Source organism: Scyliorhinus torazame, chromosome 3 (assembly GCF_047496885.1).
Source record: "Scyliorhinus torazame isolate Kashiwa2021f chromosome 3, sScyTor2.1, whole genome shotgun sequence".
Taxonomy (NCBI): domain Eukaryota; kingdom Metazoa; phylum Chordata; class Chondrichthyes; order Carcharhiniformes; family Scyliorhinidae; genus Scyliorhinus; species Scyliorhinus torazame.
This window is the reverse complement of record NC_092709.1, coordinates 185,079,581-185,095,111: the sequence shown is the minus strand read 5'-3', so window position 1 is coordinate 185,095,111 and position 15,531 is coordinate 185,079,581. Positions and strand designations below refer to the sequence as shown.

The following is a 15,531-nucleotide window of genomic DNA, read 5'->3' as shown; positions in this document are numbered from 1 at the left end:
TAACTCTTACGTAAGTAAATGGTTTTTGAGGGAGAAAATCTTGCCAATGACCCTTACATCTGCAGGACAGGAACCAACAGTTCCAGCATATCACTAAACCAGTAGAAATGTAGTCAGACACTGGGGTGAAGGATCAAGGTGTTGCGAGCATTCAAATTACACTCACTCCCTACCCACTACCACCGCAAGCACCACCCCCCCAACTCCATTATATGAGATCCCTAATTTTGCTGTGTTGTCTGTGAGAACTTAGTGGGATTCCAACAGAAAACAAACCAATAAATTGAGAAAATAACTGTGAGCCACGATTCATGTTCACAGCAATGTTACACAGAGCCTCTGGCTCAAGTCCCTTTGGGTATTTTTTGCCTGTGGTCTGTGGACCACATAGTACTCAAGTGATTTTCGCACGGTCTCTGTTTTTGAATCGGGACCTATCTGGAGATGTCTTGTGCTGGAAATTTAAATCTAGTCTTGTGTTGATTGCAATTTATAAGAATGCCATGCTCTGCAACATTTGCCAATAATCCAGATCTTCTGGTTCTCACATAAGAGAAGAAAAGCAGAACATTTTTAAAAAGATGTGAAATTTGTAATTGTTGATGTTCAGAGGGACTTGTGTGTACTTGTGTGAGAATACATAAAACTGGACTGCAAGTACAGCAAGAAATTAGGAATACAAATGGTACGCTGGACTTTTATTGCAAGGGGTTTGGAGTACAAGAATAAAGACGTCTTGTACAGGGTTTTGACAGGACCACACCTGGAATACTGTGCGGAGTTTAGGCCTCCACCTTCATGGAAGAATATACTCGCATTAAAAAGAGAGGCCTTGTGGATGGCATTCCTGCCTGAGTCAGAAGCTCTGGGTTTGAGTCCCAACCCAGGATGTGGTGGCCAAAGCAATGCATTGTTAAATACAGCCAAACATGTGCTCATCATGCTGCAAATCCTTCCAACATAAGCCAATGGCAGGTGGTAATAGTGGGTGTGAGTCCTGGGCAGCCGTGATGGGGGAATGGTTGGAGCCTCTACTATCAGTATCCATAGATGCAGACTGGAACATGCATGTCAAAGTGCATGTTGCCATAACAATGCGGACTCCCTGCGTGAACACGCTATACCATATTTGGATTGGAGGCAGTACAGCAAAGGTCCACTTGAATGACCCATGGAATTAAAGGATTGTCCTATAATGAGAAGCTGAGTGAATTATACCCATGTTCCCTGGAATTTAAAAAAATGAGAGGTGATCTCATTGAAACATTTACGATTACTGAGGGGCTTGACAGGGTAGATACTGAGAGACTCTTTCCCCTGGCTGGGGATTCTAGAACAGTTTCAAGATAAGGGATCGATCATTTATGACTAAGATGAGGAGAAATTTCATCCATTTTGGGGCTGTGAATCTTTGGACTTCTCTACCCAAGAGGATTGTGGATGCTCCATCATTGAATACAATTAGGTGGATTTTTGGTCTTTCAGGGGTGCAACGATATGGGACGTGAAAATGGATTTGAAATCCAAGATCAGCCATGATCCTATTGAATGGTGGTACAGGCTCGTATCATCTGCTCATGCTCCTATTTCTTATGAACATAATGTTCTTATTAACCCTTTCAATCTCAGAGTTCCTGGCAGAGACAAGCTTGCATCTTTGGAACTTGAGAATCCCAGAAGGTTCAAGCAAGAAACAGGATTCCTATTAAACAACTAGACACTAGAATAGCATATTGTCATACCAATATTTATAGGGCAAAGGGCGCGATTTAATGGGAAAAGAACAGAGTCCTGTTTTGGACGCGTTGAGCAGGATATTTCCTGCTGCTAGCAGTGTTAACAACAACCCTGCTATTAAACGGGATGCTGCTTCTTTTCCGGGCTTTGCCGACGAACACCCCGCCAACGTTGCACTTAAGACTCGGTGCTTTAGAGCTCAGCTCCACAGTGCAGGGAGAGATCGCCTCCCCCCCCACCATCCGGTGACTTCGGAATCCCCCAACTTACCAATCGGCGTCCTCGAGCCCCCGCACCCCACCTCATAAATGAAGGGCACCCCCAGGCCTGATCTCCGGCCCAAGAAACCTGGCACATGAGCAAATTGGCACTGCCAGCCTGGCACTCTGGCAGTGCCCTCACCAGCATAGTGGTGTCACTGGGCACTCAGGGTGTCACTATCAGAGTGCTGGGCTGGCAGTGCTCAGATGCCCGGGTGGCATCAGGAGTGCCAACGCACCTCCCTGCCCAGAGCCCGACCATCTGGGGGCCACGGCAGGGTCTCCGAGGCCAGGCCGTTTGATCCTGCGCCATGGGTAACACCGGTGCAGATTTATTCAAGTGAGATTAACTACACTTGAATATGCAAATCTGGATGTTGCCCATTTTAGGCAGGATCCAGATTGCAACACCTCGAGATCTCGTTAGATCTCACGAGGGATAACAACCGTCGTAAATCTCGCGAGAGGCCTCTGGTGAGATTTAATGGCCTAGTCACGTCACTGGGCATGCGCAACAAGGCTGGTAGATCATGCTCAATGTTTTTAAGATGAATACAATAAACTTACTGAGGTCCACACTGCAATTACACATGTATTTAACATAGCAAAACATCTCAAGAATTAACAGGAGCATGCTCAAATAACATTTGAGACTGAATCACACAGGAAATATTAGATGAGCTGTCCAAATGCTTGATCAAAATTATAGTTTTTAAGGTCTGTCGTAAAGAAGGAAAAGTAGAGAGGTATTTGGCGGGAATTGGAATAAAGTACCGCAACTTCTGAAGACAGTCAATGTGCCACAACTAAATGGAGTGCAAAACAGGGCTTCCTTTTATTTGTTACTCAGTATCTTGCATTAGTATCTGATTAACACACACATTTTCCTTGATCAGTCATGTCCCTTGAGACTAGTTTGTTTTACTTCTTGATCGAAAGACTATCAGCAGAGGGTATGAACGATCATAATAATGTGGCTGAGCAGTTACAAAGCAAGATACAGAAACTCATGATATGTTCTACACAGATTTTTAAATAACTACACAAACTTACTTCAAAACAGTCAATGAATTTTATTAGTGGCTGTTCAATATTATTAATGGGGCTTCTCTGGAAGATCAAGCCATGCCTGTTCATACAGGAGAAAAGCTAGACGCTGTTCAAACCAAATATTACACCATTAGGTAGAACAGAATCACTCATAATATATAAATAGAACAAACCAGTAAGATTATGATTCTCTTTCCTCAACTTTACCCAGGCAGAAACACTTCATTAACAGAGTGACATACTATAGGTCCCAAAAATTAATCCTTTTTTATTTTATAAATATTTTTATTAGCTTTTTCAAAATGTTTTACATTATTTAACCAACATTTTTAACAATCCCTCCCTCAACCCGAAAACAATTCACCAGCTAACTAACTACCCCGCTTTTTTAGCTGCTGACTGAGGCGAATTCCTTAAAGCGAGATATGAAAGGACGCCATCTCTTGTGCCTCATTCCCTCTTAAACTAAATTTAACCTTCTCAAGGCTGAGAAACTCCATTACGTCTCCCGTATTGAGGCACAGGGTTTAGCAACTGACCTCCAAACCAACAGGATCCATCTCCTCGCCACCAGCTAAGATATCTTCCCCCACTCCGGCAAGTCCTCCAGCCTGAATACGACCCCAAGGGGACTGGGTTCTAGGTCCAACCATAACACGGTCGACATGGTGCTAAAGAAGGTGCTGCAAAGTTTTCTCAGTTTTCAGGCATGACCAAATTATACGCACATGATTAGCTGCCCCCTCCCACACCTGTCACAAGTGTCCTCAACCCTTTTGAATAGGCAACTCATTCTGGACTTCGTCAAATGTGTTCTGTGAACTATCTTTAATTGAATTAGTGCCAACCTCACGCACGAGGTTGATGTATTTACCCGGCGTAAAATTTTGCGTCATAGCTTTTCCTCCAAAGACTTCACCTAATTCAAGAATGCACATCATGAATTGAACTGCTAAGGTATCGTTTGCCAGAGCCATTGACCAACCGTTACATTTTCAGCAGATTCACAACATTGCTGAAAGATCAAGGAGCATTCACCAATATGATCATCAGCATAAGTTTCAACTCTAGATTTTGCTGATCTTCGTAAAGTGAAGGAAATGTGTCCCACTGGGGACCTAGTCCTGTAACACTCATTACATTAAGCTGATGATTTCTATGGTGCTGTGCCTACTGTTGGTGCACAGAATTAAACGAGAAAGCAGGAGTAGAAAGAATAAAGTGGGACAATTGGAGGAAGAGCCATTTAATCAATTATTTATCTTACTTAATTAAACTAAATAAATAAAGCATGTCTGGATCCTTGACAATACTATAACTGCTTATCCCAACTCAATCTTTTTGGGATTATGTATTTTCTCCTTTTGCAATAAGTTTGAAGCTTTAATGTAATAATGTCATGCTTTGCCTTAACCTCACTATTGATCACACCCATCAATCAATTCATCAGATTAAATAAACAAATCCTAACCTGAACTCACCCATATGAAACCAACAATAAGGAATACATTTTTAATTTGCCATTATCATTTACATTGAAGGAATGTGTTAACTTCTTTTAGTACACCTCAAAGGTGGCAATTTGTAATTGAATTATACTTCTGTTTCTTCATAAAATTTATTTCCCTTTTCTCCACTCTGCTTAATGCACTGAACCTTTCTGGGATTCAGTTGTGCATGCACCAGTAGACCTTCTGTAAATTGTCCAACGGACCATTCTTACTGCGAGAGCCTGAGGAAATAAGGACTGATTTCAACTTGGCTAGTCTGCCGGAAATGAAATGAAAAGAAATGAAAATCGCTTATTGTCACAAGTAGGCTTTAAATGAAGTTACTGTGAAAAGCCCCTAGTCGCCACATTCCGGCGCCTGTTCGGGGAGGCTGGTAAAGGAATTGAACCGTGCTGCTGGTCTGCCTTGGTCTGCTTGAGGCCTTAGTGGAATTTAAATCGCTTTTGTGAACTTATTACCTGTTCGTGTTACATGGTCATATTCTGGGCCTACTGCTTGGTGGCCTGGGTATCTGTCTAAATTAGGTGGCAACTTCAGAACTGAATGCAAATTGGGATCCTATTTGCTTATACATTTGGTGTAATTTCAAGGGACAACTGGACAGGCTGTATATTCATAAAGGGGAAGTGATTCCCCAAAAAGCATGATATTTATGGCGCCAGGTGGAGTTAGCGGGCTTCCCCCAGGCTTCACAAGAATAATGTGGCTGTTGCATCCCTCTGCTCCACCCTCCACAATTGGTTCCCTCCCTCCAAAGCATTGGATATTGTTCTGGCCTCTGGCATGCAGCCACTGGCTGTTTAGTAATGAGGTCACAGCCTGGAGATACACTTTGCCTTCCACCTGGTTAAGGTTGTAACATGATATGGAGCTAAAACAGGCAGATAGAGTGAAGATACATATAAGCCAGGATTTAATTGCATAGTAGGAGTCTCGAAGGGCCAAATGTCCTACTTCTGTTCCTATGTTCAGGTGATCCGGTGACAGAAGGCTAGTCACAGAGTAAAAACCTACTCTGGAGTGCCATCAGCCCAACCAGCCACAGTTAACATCACAAGGAACCCCAATGCTGTCCTTATTCAAGAGTCAGACACACAGGGGTGGTTTCAGGCAACAGTCTGGAAAGGAATTTAGGCTAACTATTGTTTTCTCCCTTGTAGATGTACCCCATTCTACTGGCTGAAATCAGTCAGGTATGAGCTCTATAACCTTACCATGATATTTACAGCTCAATGTCACATCATTCGATGCATGTACACATTGAGCCAGTGGAGAAAGCCTTTCATTGTAGCAGTTTTAAAATCAGGGACATGCCATATTCCAAAATAAACCATTTATTTCATCCATTTTATATCAATCAAGCTTCTTCCCAACCTGTGTATTTCAAATCTCCAAAGCAATGACCTTAAGTGTCCTGGGGAAGGTTTGGAATCAGGCAGTAGGCAAAAATCATGCACAAATCTTGATTAAATTATTCATCCCTTTTGGCCAAAGATGAACCTTATGAATATTAAAATGGCAATTCAACACTACATTTAAGTATTCAAAACAAATCTGTGTTAAATCACAAATCTGCATTAAAGGCACAAATTCATAAAGTGGTTGCCAAATTCCTCTTTGCTTGTTTACAAAGACATTAATCCCCACAGAAGTGTCAACAATTTGCATGGAGACTGCCCCTTTAAAAAAATCACAGAATGGTGATAGCACAGAAGCCCCATTCAGTCCCTTTCCATGCTGGCTCCCTGAAAGAACTCACCTAGTTCCACTCCTCTGCTTTTCCTGTTAACCCTGCAAGTTCCCGCTCTTCAAATATTTACTATTTGATGAAGATTAAAGTCACCATATTCCCAGATGACCTTAGGTTGCTCTCCCATTCAGTAGAGAGCTGAGGATCACCACACCTCAAGCGAGGGACAAGGTTGAGAAGACGGGGCCTTCATGAATAACCTCAGCCAGTATGGGAACTGAATCCACGCTGTTGGCCTTGCTCTGCATCACAAACCAGCTGCCCAGCCAATGGAGCTAAACCGGCCCCCAAGAGTACTTTGCAGATGATGTACGTACATGTATTCAAAACACAGAATTCAGTGGGTGATCGCAGTAACAAAACAAGCAACGGTGAGACTCAGAACTTCTTTCATGAGTTTGGGCAGAGTCTCAGGTTAAATGGAATTACCATCCCAAGTGGTTCTTAGACTAACCACAGAGTTTTGACATTAGTATACTGTGCCACATCTTTTTTACATCCAAGTTGAGCCCTGGTACATTAGGAATCTTTCCACTTCGAAATCAGAATAGATCAAAGCTGAAATATTTTCACTTTTGACCATGTCGGAAAGATTTGACAGGGCAGCAAAAAAAGCCTATTGGGAAGGTATGCACGGAGAAAATGCTGCAACCATTTCATTGCTGCTTTTAGACTAGCCACAGAGTTTTGACATTAGTAATCAGTGCCACATCTTTTTTATGTGGTCCCCAAAGCTCTTCAATTGAGTGCAGGGCAAGGCACTTCTTCACAATGACTACACAGATAAAGAGATCTCTAGGTACCTTTTCACACGCTCGCACATTGCATATTGTTATTCCTTACCCGGCTCACTTTTACCACCCAGGCCACAAAATTTTGTTTTTGGCTAAACATGTCCAAATCACCGAAGGACGATAATATTTCTTTGTGGTGTAAGTAATAGGACAAAAACTGCAACTTGATATATTTTAGCGCTGCAATTCTTCCTGGATGTGGCTCATTTATACTCCCCCAGATTAAAATAGTTGTTTACACTTTGTGTGCATTATTAAAGCCCCTGAACTAAAACTTTGTTTTGTGTGTTCCTTTTTGGCACAAGAGTTAAAATAAAATTAGATTCGCCCAGTTCAGTTAATCTATCAAATTGGCTTCTTTCTCCTCCTGGATATAGGTGACAGGACTATCACCAAGGAAAAGGAAATGACTTAGATACCAGGCAGCAACAGATGAGTAAACAGGCCAGAGCTTCATACATTATGCAATAGCAGCCTCGCAATATATAGACAGAATTTTGGGAATCTGATAAAATTAAATGGATATGAATGTGAATAGATGGAAGTTTGAGAGAGGGAGTCGACTGTGTAAGAGTGACAAAAGAGTCAGAGACAGAAAGACGGGAGGAAACACAATTAGAACTGAGTAGGAATAAGGAATATCTTCCACAAAATGTTTAACACTGGCCCTCCATTCACTTCCACCAACAACTGAACTGCAGCTTGTAGATTTCAAAACATTTCAAGCAAACTGCACATACCATCACATATACATATGTAACTGAACACATCAACAGTATAATTTTAAAGTAAAACTTACTTGTCTCAGTTTAGTAAATTCCCCACTGTAGTCCTTGAATTCAAACACTCTGCTTTCTCTCTCCCTTTGAGAATGTAATGTGAATCCTACTGCCCTGAACACTGCCAATACCCTCTGCAATCACATGACCACCCAAATTTAGGGCGTGCCCAGAGGGGGAAGGGTGGAGTTATAAAAGGTTTGGACTATACTCCTAACATTGCTCAGAATCTCCTCAGACTTTCATAGTACAACTATTTATAATTTGTAAAAAGAACTTGACAAATTAAACTCCATCTCATAGTGCCAATTTACTGAGAATAAAATGAGAACGTTTCTGGATCCACTGTTAAGAATATCTTACAGATCTGTGGAAGTAGTGATTGTATGTACAAATGTGAATCTAAAGGAAAGGGAAAACTATAAAAGTGGTCAGTAGCCCTTTCTTGTGCTTATAAATCCTGTTTGAGCCAGAAAATGCAAAGAAGCATTAAGCCAGCAGGTTCAGTGAGAGGCTATTGAGGTTTTGCTGAAATGCTGTGTTAAAAGACTGGAGCTGTTGATGGAGATCTGCCAAGATTTTTGTGCAAAGCCCGACTAGAAGATTGCCAACAAAGCAAACGGAGAAGAATTAACATTGACTGAATGTTGAGTCAGTCCAGAAAGTAGAATCTGCAGCAAAGTAGAGGCTGTTTTTTACACAGTAAGTTTGTCAAGATCTGGAATGTGCTATCTGAAAGGATGGTGGAAGCAGATTCAATATTAACTTTCAAAAGAGAATTTGATAAATACAAGCAAAATGCTGCGGCTGATGGAAATCTGAAATAAAAACAGAAAATGCTGGAAAAACTCGGCAGGTCTGGCAGAACCTGTAGTGGGAGAAACAGAGTTAACTTTGGGAGCCACTTTACATGCCCATGTTCATGGATATATGTTTGTTGTATACATGCATACACATTGAGCAAGTATGTGACCATTTCCCATTTTGCGTTTGTTCCATAACATATGGGATGTGGCACGCCAATCAATGAACAAATTAATCCCATTTGATGATCAGTTCTGTCAACTAGATTTATTGATACTCTGTGTTGTGGCAGCACGGTGGTGCAGTGGTTAGCACTGCTGCCTCATGGCGCCGAGGACCCGGGCTCAATCCCGGCTCTGGGTCACTGTCCGTGTGGAGTTTCCACAGCCTCCCCGTGTCTGCATGGGTTTCGCCACCACAACCCAAAGATGTGCAGAGTAGGTGGATTGGCCACGCTAAATTGCCCCTTAATTAGATAAAATGAATTGGATACACTAAATTTTAAAAAAACTTGCTCTGAGTTGGCAGCCTTCTTTTACTTGTTCAACATTGTATTTTAATATATATAAAATCCAAAACCTTGCATCCAAATGAATTGTAGGGGGAAAATTGATCTCACTCCTGTAAAGTGTGAGATTACAGCCTTCTCATGCCTGCCTTGTTCTGACTTTCTTGATTTCCCTGATAACTGAGCATCACAATTTCTTTCACTGCAGAAAGTGCAATGATGGAATTTGCATCTGCAACTGAGAGAGTTGCGACGACTGAAAAGGACGAGGATAAAAGAGAATAGTGACAAAATTATGTTAATGCAACATTTATTTTGCACTACAGGAAGAAGTGTTGGATTGCATGCGATGTTTTCACAACATACTTACCTCATCCTAAAGTAATCGAAAGCAGAACTCCAGACATTGCACGCACTGGCTCCTACTACCAACATTATAGATTGTGAATAGCTGAAAGAATTGTCCAGTCCAGTGGTGAACACCATGAGAATTTGATTTTCTGGATGTAGGAGGGGTTCATGATTCCTGGATCTCCATCCCTACATGCTCATTTTAAAATCATTTGTGCAACACCATTCTGTTGCACTCATTTGACATCAATTGCACTCATAAGCAAACATTAGCCATCATTTAACTTTGCAAATATTGTAACTGACATCGTCATCAATTGCCCAAAATCACAGCGCTCCAACATTTATAATTAGCAGCATCACTTAAGTATTCTGACACCACAAAACAATCCGACTTAATTTTCAATATTTCTGAATTCGCATAGCTTCAAATTGAACTCAATTTAGGGAAGGCAGACTTGGTTTTAACATAAGGTTTAACAAGTTGGACTGCCTGGACTGTATGCAGAACAATGGGCGTCATTCTCCGCCCCCCCAGAGGGTCGGAGAATGGCCGTTGGCCGCCGTGAATCCCGCCCCCGCCGAAGTCTCCGAAGGGAGAAAAGTCGGCGGGGCGTTAATGGCGCCGCTGCCGCGGAGAATGTCACGGGTCTGCGCAAGGCAGCCGATTTTCGGCCTGCCGATATTCTCCCTTCCGGATGGGCCGAAGTCCCGTCGACGTGATGACCGTTCACGTCGACGTGAATCAAACCTCCTTTTCATCGGCGTGACCCGGTGCTCCAGGCTCACGCCGACCAGCGAGGAGGTGAGTGACGGCCTGGGGGGTTGGCTCTGGGCAGAAAATGGCGTGGCCGCAGACTGATTGCGTGAGGAGAGGTGTGTCTCGGCTTGTGTGTGTGTGTGCGCGGCGGGGGGGGCGGGGGGGGGGTGGTTAGAGTAGGCTGGGCTCCGGGGGAGTGCCGGGAGGGGGTCTGTGCCGGGGTGGAGGTTGGGGGGGGGGGTCCGTGCTGGGGTGGAGGTTGGGGGTTGGAGGGGGTCCGTGCTGGGGTGGAGGTTGGGGGTTGGAGGGGGTCCGTGCTGGGGTGGAGGTTGGGGGTTGGAGGGGGTCCGTGCCGGGGTGGAGGTTGGGGGGGGGTCCGTGCCGGGGTGGAGGTTGGGGGGGGGGTCCGTGCTGGGGTGGAGGTTGGGGGGGGGTCCGTGCTGGGGTGGAGGTTGGGGAGGGGGTCCGTGCCGGGGTGGAGGTTGTGGGGGGGGTCCGTGCTGGGGTGGAGGTTGGGGGGGGGGTCCGTGCTGGGGTGGAGGTTGGGGAGGGGGTCCGTGCTGGGGTGGAGGTTGGGGGGGGTCCGTGCTGGGGTGGAGGTTGGGGAGGGGGTCCGTGCTGTGGTGGAGGTTGGGGGTTGGAGGGGGTCCGTGCCGGGGTGGAGGTTGGGGGGGGTCCGTGCTGGGGTGGAGGTTGGGGGTTGGAGGGGGTCCGTGCCGGGGTCGAGGTTGGGGGGGGGGTTCCGTGCTGGGGTGGAGGTTGGGGAGGGGGTCCGTGCCGGGGTGGAGGTTGTGGGGGGGGTCTGTGCTGGGGTGGAGGTTGGGGAGGGGGTCCGTGCTGGGGTGGAGGTTGGGGGTTGGAGGGGGTCCGTGCCGGGGTGGAGGTTGGGGGGGGGGTCCGTGCTGGGGTGGAGGTTGGGGGTTGGAGGGGGTCCGTGCCGGGGTGGAGGTTGGGGGGGGAGGTCCGTGCTGGGGTGGAGGTTAGGGAGGGGGTCCGTGCCGGGGTGGAGGTTGGGGGGGTGTCCGTGCCGGGGTGGAGGTTGGGGGGGGGGTGTCCGTACCGGGGTGGAGGTTGGGGGGGGGGGGGTCCGTGCTGGGGTGGAGGTTGGGGGGGGGGGTACGTGCTGGGTTGGAGGTTGGGGAGGGGGTCCGTGCCAAGGAGGGTGATGGGAGCGCAAATGAGTTGGTCCACCTGGCCAGGTGCCAGCCTCCAACAGTTGGACCCATGCGGTCCATGCCACCTGGCTGGGGGGAGGAGGGGATATGGGCAATGATGGCATGTCGTCGTTCCCCTCCTCCTCCCCACCAGGCCGTCATGTTTTCAGATCATCCAGCGATGTTGGCCGCCGTGGTGGCAGCCGCTCATGTCTATGTTGCCCTGGATGAGGAGGAGGAAGAGGAGGAGGAGGAGGAGGAGGAGGAGCGTGCCAGAGAGGCGGCGCAGGCTGCTGCAGAGGGGCAGGCGGCAGCCGCCCAGGCTGGAGGGACACCTGACCGACAGGACGAGGAGGGGGAGGAGGACGTCGCGGCCCCACGGCAACGGAGGCACCCGAGGGCGCCCCGTGTGTACCGGCCCCGCCAGTCATACCAGGACCTTACGGACCGGGAATGCAGGAGGAGACTCCGGATGAGCCGGGAAACCGTGGCACACATCTGCCACCTGCTGGCACACCTGTCACCGCGTGGCACTGGCGGGGGACACCCTCTCCCCGTGTCCGTCAAGGTTACGGTGGCCCTGAACTTTTATGCAACGGGGTCATTCCAGGCACCGAGTGGGGACCTGTCCGGCATATCGCAGACATCGGTGCACCGGTGCATCCGGGCAGTGACAGATGCCCTTTATGCCATGGCGCACCGCTACATCCGCTTCCCCGTGGACCGGGCCAGCCAAGATGCCCGGGCCGTGGGCTTCTCTGCCGTGGCCGGGTTCCCCATGGTCCAGGGCGCGATCGATGGGATGCACGTCGCCGTGCGGCCACCTGCAGATAACAGGGCCGTGTTCACCAATAGGAAGGGGACCTATTCGATGAACGTACAGGTGGTCTGCGACCACCGCATGATGATCCTGCACGTCTGCGCCCGTCACCCAGGCAGTGTACACGACTCATTCGTGTTGTCGCGGTCATCCATCCCCGGCATGTACGAGGGACGCCATCCCCGGCTGAGGGGCTGGTTGCTGGGCGACAGGGGCTACCCATTGCGATCGTGGCTGATGACGCCTATACGGAGGCCACGCAATGAGGCGGAGAACCGCTACAATGATGCCCATGTAGCGACAAGGGGAGTGATCGAGAGGTGCTTTGGTGTGCTGAAGATGCGTTTCAGGTGCCTGGACCTCTCTGGGGGCGCCCTCCAGTATCGGTCAGATAGGGTCGGCCGCATCATTGTGGTGTGCTGCGTCCTGCACAACATAGCCCAGCAGAGGGGCGATGTGCCGCAGGCAGAGGAGGGCGGAGTGGAGGAGCAGCAGGAAGAGGCCCAGTCCTCCCCAGATGAGGGGATGGGGGGCAATGGTCAGGGCAGACGGGGTAGACACAGGCGGGTGGCTGTCCACCGTTACCGGCTGGCCCAGCGGGCACGGGACAGACTGATAGCCGCCCACTTCACTGACTAGATGGGCGTGGGAATCGGGTAGTATGGCCACAGACCGCACACCATGGCAACAGCCGACCACCCACACCCCCCACCCATCCACCCACCCAGCACCCTCACCCCCCTCCCCAACCCCACCCACCCCACCCGCATGCACACCACCGCCCCCCCCCCCCCTTGCCGATCCACCGGCGGCACAACGGGCCGGGCTCACCCAGTTGCGGGTGGACGCGTGTCTATCGCAGGCCATGGAGGATGATGACAACCCGCCCTGCGATGAGCTCCTGGCTCTCCATCGTTGGACTATGTCTGACCCATGGCCACAGTACCACCATCCACCCGGACCATCCCTGCATGCGGCTGTGACACTGCAGCGCACGGTCCCGTCCTCTGCCCGGGGGATGTTGATGGCGGCCCAGGGGGAAGGGGGCAGACTCACCTGGGGCTGAGGTAAGACCACCCCTCACACACACACTTGCGCTCAACATACATGACACGCCCGCACACTTTGGACAGAGCACAAAGGCAGCTTCGGTAGGTGTAACATTGACTTTAATAACCAAAGGAGTTCATGCACATGCCCTAGCCCCTAAAACTCATCTGTGCCCTGCACCCGTGCCAACTTACTCAGTGTCTAATTGTTTGGCCTTACGGGCCCTTTGACTACGTCTATGTGGTTCCCCAGACGGTACAGCAGAACTGGAGGTGGATTCCTGTGATTCCTGCCCTCTGACACTGGATCCCTTTGGCGGCCGTTTCCTGGGGCGTCCTGGCCTAGATGGGCCAGGCTGCGGCCCGGGCGACTGGGATGGCGAGCTGCCAGCCTGTCCTGCCCGTTGCCCACCCGATGCACCTGGGACGGAAGGGGGGGAGTCCGAGGTGTCGCGGTGTACCGGGACCTCCCCTACAGAGGGAGCCGGGACGGACCACACCACCTCCTCCTCCCTCGGGGTGCCCGATGGCCCCCAGGCCTCTACATGGGTGGGGGATGCGAACGGACTGGCCATCCGACGCCCCCCCGACATCTGGCGCTGCCAGTCCTGGAGGCCCATGCTGGTATCGACAGGGGTCTGCAGGTTTGCAGCCATGGAGCCCAGGGTGTTGTCAAACCCTGTCTGTGACAGTGCGACGCCGGCTCGCACATGGCCACTGGCGCCGATGCCCTCAGCGATGGCCTGCTGAGACTGGGCCATGGCCTGCAGAGACTGGGCCATAACCTGCAGAGACTGGGCCATGGCCTGCAGAGACTGGGCCATGGCCTGCAGAGACTGGGCCATGGCCTGCAGAGACTGGGCTATGGCCTGCTGAGACTGGGCCATGGCCTGCTGAGACTGGGCCATGGCCTGCTGAGACTGGGCTATGGCGTTGAGCGCCTCTGCCATCTGGCGCTGGCACTGGCTCATGGCCTCCTGTGAGAGGGCAGCCATTTCCTGGGCCACAGACGCTGCCTGCACGGAAGGCCCCAGGCCTCGCAAACCGTTCCCCATGTCTGACACCGTCGCAACCATTGCCTCCACCCGTGCTGTGTCAGCCTGGGTGGCACACATGACCGGGACCACTCCCAGCTCCTGGACGCGGGTGGACTCCTCCACCTGCAACCGCAGCCGCCACAAGCCACCCGTCACCCTCTTCGCTCGTCTCCGGGTCGGTGGTTGCATCGGATCTATGTGTGGGTGTGGTAACTGCAGGAACCCGGGATCCATCTGGGCGGCCTGGGCTGCCCTCCGACCGCCCGGTCCCTCTGCTGCTCCTACCTCCACCTGCTGTACCGGGACGGCTGTGTTGTGCGCACCAGTGGGTGTACCAGACGCCTCATCACTAAAGTGCCCAACCGTGGTGAGTGTTTCTGCGATGGTGGAGGGTGTTGGTGACAGCAGTGGCGTTGTGTCGTGCTCTTCGTCCCACTCTGACTCCATGGCACTTTGGGGTGGGGGTTCGTCTCCACCCATCCACTCTGAGTCACTGTCCGGTATTTCGTCTTCCCGGGTAGGGGTGTCCTGGGTAGTGCTGTCCCGGGTAGTGCTGTCCCGGGTAGGGGTGTCCTGGGTAGTGCTGTCCCGGGTAGTGCTGTCCCGGGTAGTGCTGTCCCGGGTAGTGCTGTCCCGGGTAGTGCTGTCCCGGGTAGTGCTGTCCCGGGTAGGGGTGTCCTGGGTAGTGCTGTCCCGGATAGTGGTGTCCTGGGTAGTGGTGTCCTGGGTAGTGGTGTCCTGGGTAGTGGTGTCCTGGCTCGGATGTGACGGGGGCCTGTGGCTGCCCCCCTCATCGCTGGGTGGTCGCTCCCGCACGTGACGGGGGTGTCGTCTCCCTGTTGCTCCAGGTCTCTCCGTCCCCCGCGGTGTGCGAGGGGCATCCTGCGGGCGTCGCATGCTGGAGGGTCCGGGTCTCTCCGTCTCCCGTGGTGTGCGAGGGGCATCCTGCGGGCGTCGCATGCTGGAGGGTCCGGGTCTCTCCGTCTCCCATGGTCACCGAGGGGCATCCTGCGGGCGTCGCATGCTGGAGGGTCCGGGTCTCTCCGTCTCCCGTGGTGTGCGAGGGGCATCCTGCGGGCGTCGCATGCTGGAGGGTCCGGGTCTCTCCGTCTCCCGTGGTCTCCGAGGGGCATCCTGCGGGCGTCGCATGCTGGAGGGTCCGGGTCT

At 50.4% G+C, this 15,531-nt stretch overlaps 1 protein-coding gene across 5 annotated transcripts in view; it reads right to left on the bottom strand.

Moving 5' to 3' along the window:
• Positions 1-15,531, bottom strand: part of LOC140408828 (Krueppel-like factor 3) — a 133,060-nt gene that overhangs the window by 94,899 nt on the left and 22,630 nt on the right. For 2 of the 5 annotated variants that reach the window (XM_072496567.1, XM_072496570.1), the window contains exon 1: positions 7,902-7,999. The exons of 1 other annotated variant lie outside the window; for it this stretch is intronic. The gene's annotated coding sequence lies outside the window, so the exon portion shown is untranslated. Of the gene's footprint in view, positions 1-7,901; positions 8,064-15,531 lie in introns of those variants that run through there. 2 more of the 5 variants (XM_072496571.1, XM_072496564.1) reach the window with 2 other exon arrangements.